This window comes from Pempheris klunzingeri, chromosome 18, assembly GCF_042242105.1.
Source record: "Pempheris klunzingeri isolate RE-2024b chromosome 18, fPemKlu1.hap1, whole genome shotgun sequence".
Taxonomy (NCBI): domain Eukaryota; kingdom Metazoa; phylum Chordata; class Actinopteri; order Acropomatiformes; family Pempheridae; genus Pempheris; species Pempheris klunzingeri.
In genome coordinates this window covers 16,472,449-16,484,672 of record NC_092029.1, presented here as the reverse complement: position 1 = coordinate 16,484,672, position 12,224 = coordinate 16,472,449, and the positions used below count along the sequence as shown (strand labels likewise).

The 12,224-nt window shown below is 43.1% G+C and overlaps 1 protein-coding gene across 1 annotated transcript in view; it reads right to left on the bottom strand.

The window, feature by feature from the left end:
• aven (apoptosis, caspase activation inhibitor) overlaps positions 1-12,224 on the bottom strand; it is a 30,051-nt gene that overhangs the window by 3,012 nt on the left and 14,815 nt on the right. The gene's annotated exons all lie outside the window — the stretch shown is intronic.

The following is a 12,224-nucleotide window of genomic DNA, read 5'->3' as shown; positions in this document are numbered from 1 at the left end:
CATGTTCAGCAGACAGGCAAAGAAGGAAATGGACTCATGAAGAGATGACACGTGTGCTGTATGAGGGAGGTAAAACTACTCAACGAGGCCGCGGCGTGCCATTTTGGCTGGAATAGCAGGGCGGATGAGAATAATTTTAGATGGAGTACAGGAAAGTCTTTGCTCACACATAGGAGGAGGAAAATAGCGGCCCTCTCTGTGAGGTAACGGCCATTTTGGGAAACACTCTTGAACGCTTTCTTTGCAGAGCCGTGATGGGAGAAGATCGATGCCGCCACAGTACTTGCGCTGAATATGGCGCTGGAGCGAGTGAATGATTAGCCTAGCTTAGCATAAAGACTGGAAGCAGGGGGAAACAGCTAGCCGGTCTAAAGTTTGAAAAACACTGAGCACCTCTAAAGCAAACTAATTAACACGTTTTATCTTTATCCATCTGGACACAAACAGTGATAAAAATGTGTGATAACAATTTGTAGTTTTAAGGGGTGTTATGGACTACAATTGAACAACAGCTGGGTGCAGTTACTTCCTGGAATCTTAGCATCATGGTGAGGTTACTAGGCTACATTAATTGTGCAAATTAATTAACTGTTGTTCCGCAGCAGATAGTTCAACCACAAACTACTGTTTTTACTATCGTTTATGTTTTTATTTACATTCCTGTTATGTTTCCTGTTTCCTGATATACAAAGACGAATTTACAAAACGCAAAGTGGGCAAACAGAAGAGAAATCTAAATCAAATCAATATTTGGTGTGACCTCCCTTTGCCTTCAAAGCAGCATCAGCTCCTCTAGATACAGTTTACAGTTTCATATGTACAACACAGTAGCTGAATCAGAAACAGCTGTAGGAAGCTTAAAACTGGGTGAGGAACATCACAAACAAAATGACTGAATTGAATAAATCAGCTGATAGGCCTTGAAAATTGTTTGATTATTTAAAATTGCTTCTTTTGGAGCTGTCCGATAAATCATTTTTGTGGGTGTCCCCAGTGTTACACAATATAATCACAGCATCCAGGACTCCACTGCCACCTGTCAAATACAGACCTACATGGCCCAAAAAACCTTTTGCATACATACATACCGCAATGACTGTACTTTATTTTAAGTTGCACATTTTGTAAATATATTTATATCTAGCAATAGTAGTTTATATTTATATGATTTTAAATTTTATTCTATCCTCTTCTTTTTCACTCTTTGGCATTCAGTGCGGATGGCAAAGTAAGATTTTCATTGTACAGGGAAACCCATTTCTGCACTGTACACATGACAATAAACGCTTTTAATCTTGAATGAGCCTAGTGCTTCCTGCAGACAGATACAGTATTCAAGGATGAGAATGTGTGAATTTTTTAGGGTGGGGCAGGGTGGGGCAGGCTTGGGCAGGCTGTGGGGCAGGGTGGGGCAGGCTGTGGGGCAGGCGGTGGGGCAGGCTGTGGGGCAGGCTGTGGGGCAGGCTGTGGGGCAGGCGGTGGGGCAGGCTGTGGGGCAGGCGGTGGGGCAGGCTGTGGGGCAGGCGGTGGGGCAGGCGGTGGCGGCGTGCCACACACAGATGGACGGTCAGTGGGAGACCTGACAGAGGAGCTGCAGTCAGACGCAGCCTCTCGTTTTGTTCCTCTGCTCTCTGGGCTTTACATTACAGACACTCAGCCTTCCAGCACCATCTGCAGTTGTCCTTGATTGCTTGGGTGTACGGGAAGTGACAGGGGTCAATAAGGAGAGGCTACGGGAGGGCTTTTTGTCTGCGGACAGAGTCCCTGCTGTCAAACAGGCGGTGAAAAGATGATGCGTGAATGGAAGCATTATCGAGGTTACAATGACTGTGAGGCAGACGGATAAGAGAGGAGAATGGGAATGTCAGCTTTCTGTGACGGCTGGGGGGGGGGTGCCTTTATGTTGGGCCACATGGGTGTCTGATATCAGTAAGATTGATTGACTGATTTTCACCCTCACAGGGAACAATCTGGGCATATAAATAAAACCTGGATCTTTTTGGACGTGAAATCGAAAACTAAATCTTAAACCTAATCGACGAGACTGCTGCCGCTATCTTCCGGTGATCAAACAGCATTTGTTGACGACGTTCTGAGCACCACAGCTGCGAATAAGACACCAGGGAACCGTTACACAGTGACAAAATGAAGGCCTGAAATTCAGCTCTAATGTGCAGCCTCTCGTCCTGCAGTTATCAGTCACTTCTAAAACATAGTCGCCTTCCTATTAGGTCTTAAAGCTGATGAATTAGCCAGTGGGGCTCTGTTAAACTCTTCTTTACACTCTTTTTGGCTCGTGACCTTTTAAAGCATCTACACCAGACTCTTCATCAACCAAGAGCAACATTCCTTTCTTAGACTGCTTTATTTCAATCATCATCCCTGTTTGGGAGCCCATCACCATTAAAAGTTGAAGTGATTCTAAGAAATCTGCCCGAGCAGTGTTTCCCGTACAAACATGCACATTCATGCACAATTTAAATTGATACCAAGACATGTCAGTACAGACATGCAAAAAATATGTATGAGGCGATTTTGAAACAGCATCACTATTACAGAGTTTGACCACATGAGAGCTCAATGTTTAACCGTAAATGCCTCCATTGGCTCAGATGCCTGCCAACATATCGCAATCAGACTGTCTTATCATATAAGTATCAACCTAAAAAAATTCAGTACTGGATTGGAGATGGTGTATAACTATGAGATGTAACTATGTAACTAACACTTTACTGAACCCAAGGGGGTAAATTAGGTGGTTCAGGAGCACCAAATACAGATATAAGATATAAGATACAACGAGGAGAAAGCAAAAGAAAACACAAGTGCACAGACACCATGAGATAATATATAAGGCTAGACACCAAAAAGTAGGAAAAAAATTGCAATAAATTAAAATTGAGATTGTCCACTCTCTGTTAGCATGAAGCATCTACTGTGTAAGTGGACAGCAAACATGGATCCCTGGAAAACACTCGGAAGCTAAAGAAGTCAGATGAAGAAATGAGGGAATGTATTGACCCGTAAATCAATACGCCATCTGGGCTGATACTATTGGCTGATATCGGCATATCATCTGCATATACTGTACGTTAGCAGCTGACGCAATGACAGGTCTACACGCTGCATTTTACTTCATTTTTCAAACTAAAGTTCACAGATTGGTATTGTTCTCCGATATCAGTGTCAGCGTGAGCCTAAAAACGTGAATGATGCATTCAAGATTCACTCTCATTCAGGCCACAATTAGTGAGTCATCGTGAAGTGCAGGAAAACCTGTGTAATCGTGTCATTCAAATGTTACACATCCACTCCAGTGTTAATGGAACAGCTCCAGGGTTTAGTGTGCGACTTCTCCTGGTGTGCCTCGACTTGTTCCTCTGCCTTTGTTGCTGCTGTTCATGGAGCTAAACTCTAGAAATCGCCCTTCAGCAGAGGCGACGGTGAGATACCCCCCACCTCTCACTCTCATCTTCACTTTTTCCAGCTCCTGCTCCTCTCTGTTTAATATCTTCCCAGACCCTAATCCTCCTCTTCCTCGTCCACCTCCTCCTCCTCCGTCTCCATCAGTCTGTCTCCAACACACAGAGCTGCTGACACAGGTGAGCGGCCTCCCTCCTACACCTCAGAGCCCAGTGCCATCCTGATCTGTGTCCATGGAAATACCATCCCAGGTAGTTCGCAGGCTCTGACACAACCATGGCAACAGCTGCCAGCGAGGATGTGAGAAACTTTTGTCAAACATCCAAAAGACAGAAAGAGAGAGACAGAGAGGATTGGAGGAGGAGGAGGAGGGGTGTGTGTGTGTGTGTGTATGTGTGAAGAGGAAAGAGACGTGAGTGAGGAGGGGATGAAGAAAAATGAAAGAGAGAGAGAGCGGAGCAGATTCTTCACTCCTGCTCGTCCAAACAGATCTGTGAGACTTAAATCCCCCCTCAGCTCTGACACTGTTTTAAGTGCAGGGTTAGATCTGTGGCCTCAGATGTGTCAGCAGGCTGTGTGAAAAACAGGCCGCGCAGTTTCCGATGCGCATTTAAATCAAACTGCACACATGCACTCTGCTGAATAAACACTGGGACGTGGGATCGGTTCATACGAAGCACCTTGAAGACCTACCTAAGAACCTAATCAACTGATGCACTAATTGTTGCAGCTCTCTTGTTTTCCACAGATAGAACAAGCCACTGTGAAAGTAATCAGCAGATGACGACCGTCAACCAGGTCGCGTTTCTCTAACTCATGATTGGTCTTCGTGTCAGCTAGAGCTGCAATTCATGATTAAATTCATTATCAATCGACATAGTTGGTTTTCAAACTGCGGGAGAAGAGCTCCTCTGGAGAGGAACAGAGCCACTGCTCATCTGGAGTGCATCTAAAATGTGATTTATAAATGAACAATTATCAAAACATGAGGAGTCTACAGAGACGATTACAGCCTGCTGGTTAATGCCACCGGGATGTTTGACAGTGGAGAGAAAGGATTGAAGAAACGAACATCGTGGAGTTTTTGTGAAGAAATGGACACCACTTAAACGGGCTGTGCCCCTGTATGTTGTATATGTTCTGTCTATTCATCTTCTTGACCTTATTTGTCATTTAAATGTACTTGTTGACGAGATCATTTCCCCTAAAATGACAGAAAAAAAAAAATCCCATCACAATTTCTCGGAGCCCAAGAACCAGGAAACCTTTGGCTGGGATAAATAACTTACAAATGATTAATGTAACACTAACATGGTTGTATTTGATGTCGTCTTGTAGTCATTCTGTTAAATATTACTGTGATAAACAATGATATTTGCCAGTAAAGTTGCTGTCCTCACTTTAAACAACTGATAAAAGATCAATTCATAGTTCAGATGATTGTGTAAGTGTGTCAGCTGGCCCGGTAAACCTTCCACGGTGAATAAACACTGCATTACTCATGCTGTGTGCTAAGTGGCCCGGCTGGCATTGTGTAACTCCTGTATAATGTGGTATCCTGTCTCTTGACATCTTGCTGGCTGAACCCCGTATTAACAAATGTGGCTTCTCGTCTGCGACCCCGGCTTCGCTGAGCTATCTATGGCTCCAGCTCTCATCTTTTATATCTGGGACGTGTTGTGGCCTCGCTCCTGCCCCCCCCCCCCTGTTCCGCTTCTGCTCCACTCAGCTCTCATCCCGCCGCTGTTCATCCTCACCCCTCTCCTCCGTTCTGCTCTGTCGAGACTGTCGAACGCTGGCACCGAGTCAGGACGGAGATAAGATGTTCTGGGTCTGAATCGCTTCGAACGTGGAGTCGAGGGTCGAGGAAACGCACATAAATGACGACAGGCCAGGATAGCCTTTACTAGCCGTCTTCTTCTTGATGGCAAAAGGGAACGTTAATGCCGCCAACACAGTTTGGGTCTGTTGCTTGGAGCAAACAAGCAATCTGAGGACATTTCTTTGGCCTTTTGAGAAATTGTGACAGGGAGTTTTTGCTATTTTTCACATTTCGTGCAAACTAATCAGCTGATTAATCAATGCTGGAAATAATCATTAGCTGCGGGCCTGTCCTGTGTCTTGTGGGATTTCATGTAGCATCTTCAGCCCAGCAACACTCATTTGAGGCACTTTGATACGTGAATAATGTACAAACATGTGTAAGAGAATGCTGGGAAACTTTGCATCTTGGGTTTTAATAATTTACTGGCTCTCTGCCCACTTCTTCACTCAGAGTAGGTGAGCAAGCAGATACAGAACATAAATGTGATGCTGTCTGTAAAGATTAGGAAATGTAAAGGTGACGCAGCTGCAAGGATGAGTCAGTTCTTGGTCTGCAGTCCAATTGGGAATTTGTTTTGGACTGTTGGTTGGACAAAACAGCACAGTTCATGATGACAGTTTGGGCTCTGGGTAACTGTGATGGGCATTTTCTGATTCTTTTCTGTTTTGTGGTGTTTTATAGGCAAATTGATGAAGTGATTTGTCAAGAAAATAATTTGTGGATTAATCGATAGAGAAGGGAATCATTAGTCACCGCATTTCATAAATCATAGGTTACTTTACTTAAAAGCTATCATCACTCATTGACTTTCTTGTTAACCAATGGCAAAGTTGAAGCCTCAGTCAGAGAATAAGTATGAGGGCTTGGTGCCACTCACTATGACGCTGCACCTCTACATCTTGAATATGGTGGTAAGATTTAATGTGCATACAGATATAATCCCACAGGTAGCCTGGGTGGTTGCATTTCCCTGCTGGAAATCTCTCATCCTGTTTGCCAGAGCATGCCGCTGTTGCCCTGTCACTTGCAGCACAGACACACACAGACCACAAACATGACAGACACACACCCATGTTGACTGGGCCACACCTTTGGTATACAGCAGCTCCCTGCACAGACCCGGACTGCTCGCTGTATAAGGCTGCAGCCTGGAACTAACCTTGATTAGCCTTCCCTCTTGGAGCGCTGACTGGCTGAATGGAAACAGGAGGGACATGTAAGGAGCAACAGCGCTGCTGCTCAGTCTCCACTAACACCCGCCGTGAAATGTTGACATTTTATCTGACTGGAAGAGGAATACACACATTCCCCGCTCCCCCTTCCTCCTCCATTTGCCAGTAGAGTAATGGCGTGTGATCAGTGAGTGATTACTTCTCTTTTAAGCCGGCTGTCGTGGCAGATCCTCTCTTGATAAGAGAGGAGAAGTAGCGGTACGGCTCATAGGAAACTGAAGAGTAATCGAATGTTATTATTACAGTGACAAAGCCCATCTGATAGGTGTTTGGTAGCACTAAGAGTGGGGACAAGATGGAAAATGGTGGAGAAAAGGCAAAGGGATAGATAAAAGAGGAAAAGACTGAGGGGGGATGAAAGGAGTAAAATAAGACAGAAAAAATGAGATAAACTGACTATAGAAAACACGCAGGAGAGACGGTTCAGAGAAACTTGTTGAGAGCTACAGTACCTCCAGCGTGCTCCCTGTCACGCCTTTTTAACCAAACCAATTAGCCCAACACGACACGGCACTGAAACCCACTACGCGTCGATAAATCCCTGTCTGAGGTAATTGCAATTAAAATCCTGAGCAAACCAGGCGAGACAATAAAGACGGCTGAAGCTATTTACTCCTAACTTTTAATGGTGATTGCGTGAGGCTGTGTTTGTGTCCAAGTCATATCAGAGGCGCTCACATCCACCCGGGACCTCGCCCTCATTAGGCATGTGTTTTACTGATGTGCAGCTTGTTTGGAGGTACGAGGCTGCAGCTCTGGCTCTGAGCTCTCACACCTGAGATCTAATCAGTCATATTCAACCAGGTGATGCAGACGTCCAGCGTAATTTACCTGCTGAGCTTTTTGATGGATGTTATCGGGCGACAATAGCTGTTGGTTTTCATGTTTTATATGAATTTAAGGACGGCTGAGATCGATAGCGTCAAAAAGAAATATGGGGTGTGCTTAATCGTCCTGCAAGTGGATTACACACACACACACACACACACACACACACACACACACACACACACACACACACACACACACACACACACACACACACACACACACACACACACACACACACACACACACACACACACACACACACACACACACACACACACACACACACACACACACACACACACACTGGGCTATTCTGCTGTAATCCATGTCAGTGTAATAGCCTCTTCAACACATTCATACTGCCACATGATGATTTAATACTATTAGAGGACAATGCGCAGAGAATTAATTGAAACTAAGGATGAGACAAAATCACTGTAAGCCTTCATCTAATGCAAATATGAAGTAATATTGGCAAAAGAAAATGTGAAAAATGCTCTAAAAACAAACCTACGCAGTCAAACAAGCAAAAATTCACACATAAATATAAATTTATAATCATGTAATTTTCAGTTCAGGGTTGCAAAGTGTTACTAATGTTTGTTTTTTTGTTTATAGAATTGAGTTGGTTGTAATTTGGCTGCGTAACTGTGAACACTCTGAATCAACTGTATCTCATATTTGCTCTGGTGAATTTGTCTCTCTGCCATAAAAAGCACTGTTGTGTAAATGTAGCCGCTTTTACTTGAGTGTAAAAATCACCTCGTCCTGACTGCACTCATTTTAGTAAGCAACTTCTAAAGATTGTAGATAGTAAAGGAGGCGAATATGTGCGAGATTTACTACGATCTGTTTTATATGGTGTGTATAGAGATTTGTTTTACCTTTTTTAAATTATTTCAGTTCTGGATTCTACACATCTACTGTGTTTAAATGTTACTGGAAAAAAAAAAAAAAAAAGTCCAACTGCCAGGCCAGAGCACGATGAGAAATAAAGATACCTTCACTCTCGAATGAGTTGGACAGCTGTTGGGTATAAAAACAAACCTGACATGACAGCAGTGCCAAGAAAACTAAGTGACAATTAGACACCGCAGTAACTGACCAAAGACTCCCTAGTGAGTAACAGTGACAGTCACAGAGGGTCAAACAGAAAAACCATGCAACAAAGTTGACCTTTAAATCAGTACAAACATCAATTTCAGAGCAAGTAGCACTATTATTATTATTATAATTATAACTTCTTTAGAGGAAACAAACATTAGCTGTTCTCTCCGTGCTGCATGACACTGTCTAGCAACAGACTTAACTGGGAGGCTACACAGAAGGCAAATCAGGTGAGACTGAGTACGTGATTTAAGCTCACATGTAGCCTCCCAGCGCTGGTCCCTGCAGCTGAATTAACCACCGGTCTGAGAGTGCCGGCACACCTGGGTCCCTCATTATAAAGGACGCCAGGAGCCTCAGCTATTAGGTTATCTGTGTGAACGAGTACACAGCTAATACTGATCAGCACAGTGCTGATAATGGATCAATAGAGTGAAACAAGCAGGCTACACTGAAATGGCTCACAGATCTATCAGGAACACACTGAATATTTTAGCTGCTTTAGCCTACTGTCATGACTGGCCCGGCAATGCATTAGAGGAAAATCCGACAAAGTTGACAGACAGCTGAGGGAGTGATGTCCGTTGGCACCCGAAACTGACAAACTGATGCATTTTGTTTGTGAAATTGATGAGAAAAAAGTGAAAGCATTTTTCTCTCTTTACAAAAAGGCATCAACATCCACAGGAAGATGAGAACAATGCACCCACTGGAAGCTAAATAAAGACCTGTGGATCGCCTTAAATAAGCACCAAACTGCCAGAAAGCACAAACATTTCAATCCTTTGAAGACTTGAGCGGATGAAGTGTGACAGACGCCACGACACTAAAATCCAAACAAGACATTCAAAGCAGCCACCCAGTTGATCTATTCACCCCAGAAATCCAGAGCTCCTCTGTTCGTGTAGTAAATAAATCAGGAGACACTCAGAACTGTCTGAATCTGCCCGACTCATGACACTGAAGTTGAAAAGACACAAAACCCACACCGCCACCTGCACTCTGTAAAGACAATGTGTAAGAGTTCTTTTCACCAGCAAGGCGTCTTTGTAGTGACCAAACACTTTATAATGCTGTAAAACAGCAAAGAATAATTAGCTAAACCTTAAATTTGTTCACAAATGTTCGGTATCACTTGATAAATGACAATTTAGATGTTATAAAAATTTTTGTGTTCATTTTCTGTTAGACAAATTGATTCAGAACTAGCCTCAATAAATAAAAGCTTGATTTTAAAGGCTGATATTGATCTCAGCTGAATGTGACCCCTCTGTTAACGTAGCAGGGGTGCAAATGCAAAGGGCTAAGGCACAAAAAAAAAAAAAGGCCATCAACCTTTCAAGCACAACATCATCCAGCAAAGTGATGCATTGGCCAATCAAATGCCTGCAAGTGGTAGATTATTTTGCAACGTGACTCAAACTCATAGTTCTTAGTTCAAATGGTCTGTGGATCGTATTTTATTGTCTCACTGTTACTTGTAGTTGCACCTCCAGATCAGCCCTACCAGTGCAGACATAGCATTTCTCTTCTGCCATTTCTTCTTACTTGCACTATGGGTTTTATTTTATTTTATTTTATTTAACTCGCACTTTGGTTTTAATCTTTTTATCAATTTATCTGCTTATTTATTATCTGCTTATTTATTGTTGTATTCGTGGTGGTGGTCACTTTTACTGTTTTGCTGCTGTAGCACCAGAATTTCCACTCTGGGATCAATAAAGTATTTCTATCTATCTATCCATGTACTTACAGGCTACTGCACAGCAGTGGATAATACATTTCAGACATGAGCAAAAGGACTTCTAGTAAAGTTGTATTTAACGACCCTTTTCATCCTTTTGGTGAAATGATGTGAAACGAAAATGATGATTGGTCAAAACATCGTGCACCGCAGAGAGGTTGCATCATGAAAATCACCGACATGAGACAACAGTTGGACAGGACACATGACCAACCGGAGACACATAAGCTGCTCCTGCATGTTATTGACATATCTCACTAATCGACTAACAGATGCCACTTAAAGACCACAAAGAGGACATCAACTTAATAGTTTAAAATCTATTCAACACTGATGTTTCATTTTGTTTCATGGAAGCATTAGATGCATCAGTGTATTCATGGGCTATTGACAGGTTTATCTGCACACCCACATAGCACACCGGGCAGCCACAGAAGGTTCAAAAGGTGTCGGTCAATGAATGCATGGCCAATTACACGGCAATTATCCAAGGTGTCCGTCTCTCTCAGACATCCTTGCTCAGATTTTTTCTTTGGAATGTAGGATTGTCATTTGGTTAATGACAAACTGGACAGAAAAACGAAGAGATCGATAGATTTAAGTGGCTATCGCTTTCCATTAGAGGACCTCCCCCTCCCCAATACCGCCTTACTGATGTGCTCTGAGGCACAAATGCACCACAGTCAACTTTGCTTGTGTTTCAGTTGGAGCTTTTAATGACTCTCGTTCATCTTGGTCCCCCCAATTGTAGACTGAGGTCACATTCATATCCAAAGGCGGGCTCTATGGAGGAACGAGAATACTGTCATATGTGAGCAATGAGCTAATCTATCAAATGTTATTGATCCTTTATTACAAAATCCTGTAGTATATCTCATCTACACTGTGGGGAATATTACATCAGTGGTCTAAAAGTAGTAATAACTCATTCCAATGATACATGAAGACACGGTCATCCTGGTTTGCTATGGGCAGAGGCCACACATTGGTGTTTGCTCAGATAAAGACCATTTGACTGATGGCAGAAGTTACGTTTGGTTGGTCACAGCTAATGAGCAGCCCGAGTTGATACTGAATGCAAAAATGTTCAGGCAGGAGGACAATGACAAACAAAGGCTTTTGGAAGCCATGCATGGAAAGCTTTATATGCCATTATTACCAGCACGGCTATTGTTATTTACCACAAGACAGGCAACAAACACAGTGTGGGAGGTGTGAAGCACACAAAGCAATTATCCTTAATTGAGGCACAGAATCAGACCATTAAATGACTAATTTGATTTTTCTTTCTAAACCTCACTCTTTTTAAATAATTGGTTCAGCTTTTGAGAATAAAAGGTTATTTGACAATGTAGCTCTGACACAATCATATATCGTCTAAGGACAAAAATCAATAGTCGCCCTAAATATCAATATTTAGACAGCTTTAAAGGCTGTGCACAGATAATAAGAGTAGCCTAGATTTCACTGATACATTAGGTTAGAGGGCTTAAGTGGTATTTTTCACCTGCTAGAAGAGCCAAATCCCATGTAAGCCAAGGTGGAGGCCACATTGCTTCTCCTAAAAACAGAACTGCACTAAAACAATTCAAAAAATAAATCCAGAGTCCTGTAAGGAACTGAGTATTTCTTCTTCAGGCTAGAGTAATACATACAGCTCATTACTGCGGGCCTACGATACCCTCCATTCACAGTAACAGTGGCGGTTAACAGTGGGGGGTCACTGGGGTCACCTGTGTAGGTGCATGTGCCCAATCTATGGAAATCAAGCAATCATTGTACATATGTGTGCCTCATTAGATGACCTCCCTGAGGGATACATTAGACTCATATCCTTTGCATTGCATTCTCCTGATAATCAATAGCTCGCCTGTGGCTTAGCAATCCCCAGAATTATGCATGATGTATCACGTGGAAGAAAAAGAAGAAGAGGATGAGAGGATGGCACAGGTGTGGTCCTTACAGGGGAGATGTGATTTCTGAAGGAGCCTGAGAAATGGTGGCTCTTCAGCGGCCCCCCCTGCGGGCTGACGTGGAGGGAAGATGATGAGCGATGGTCAAC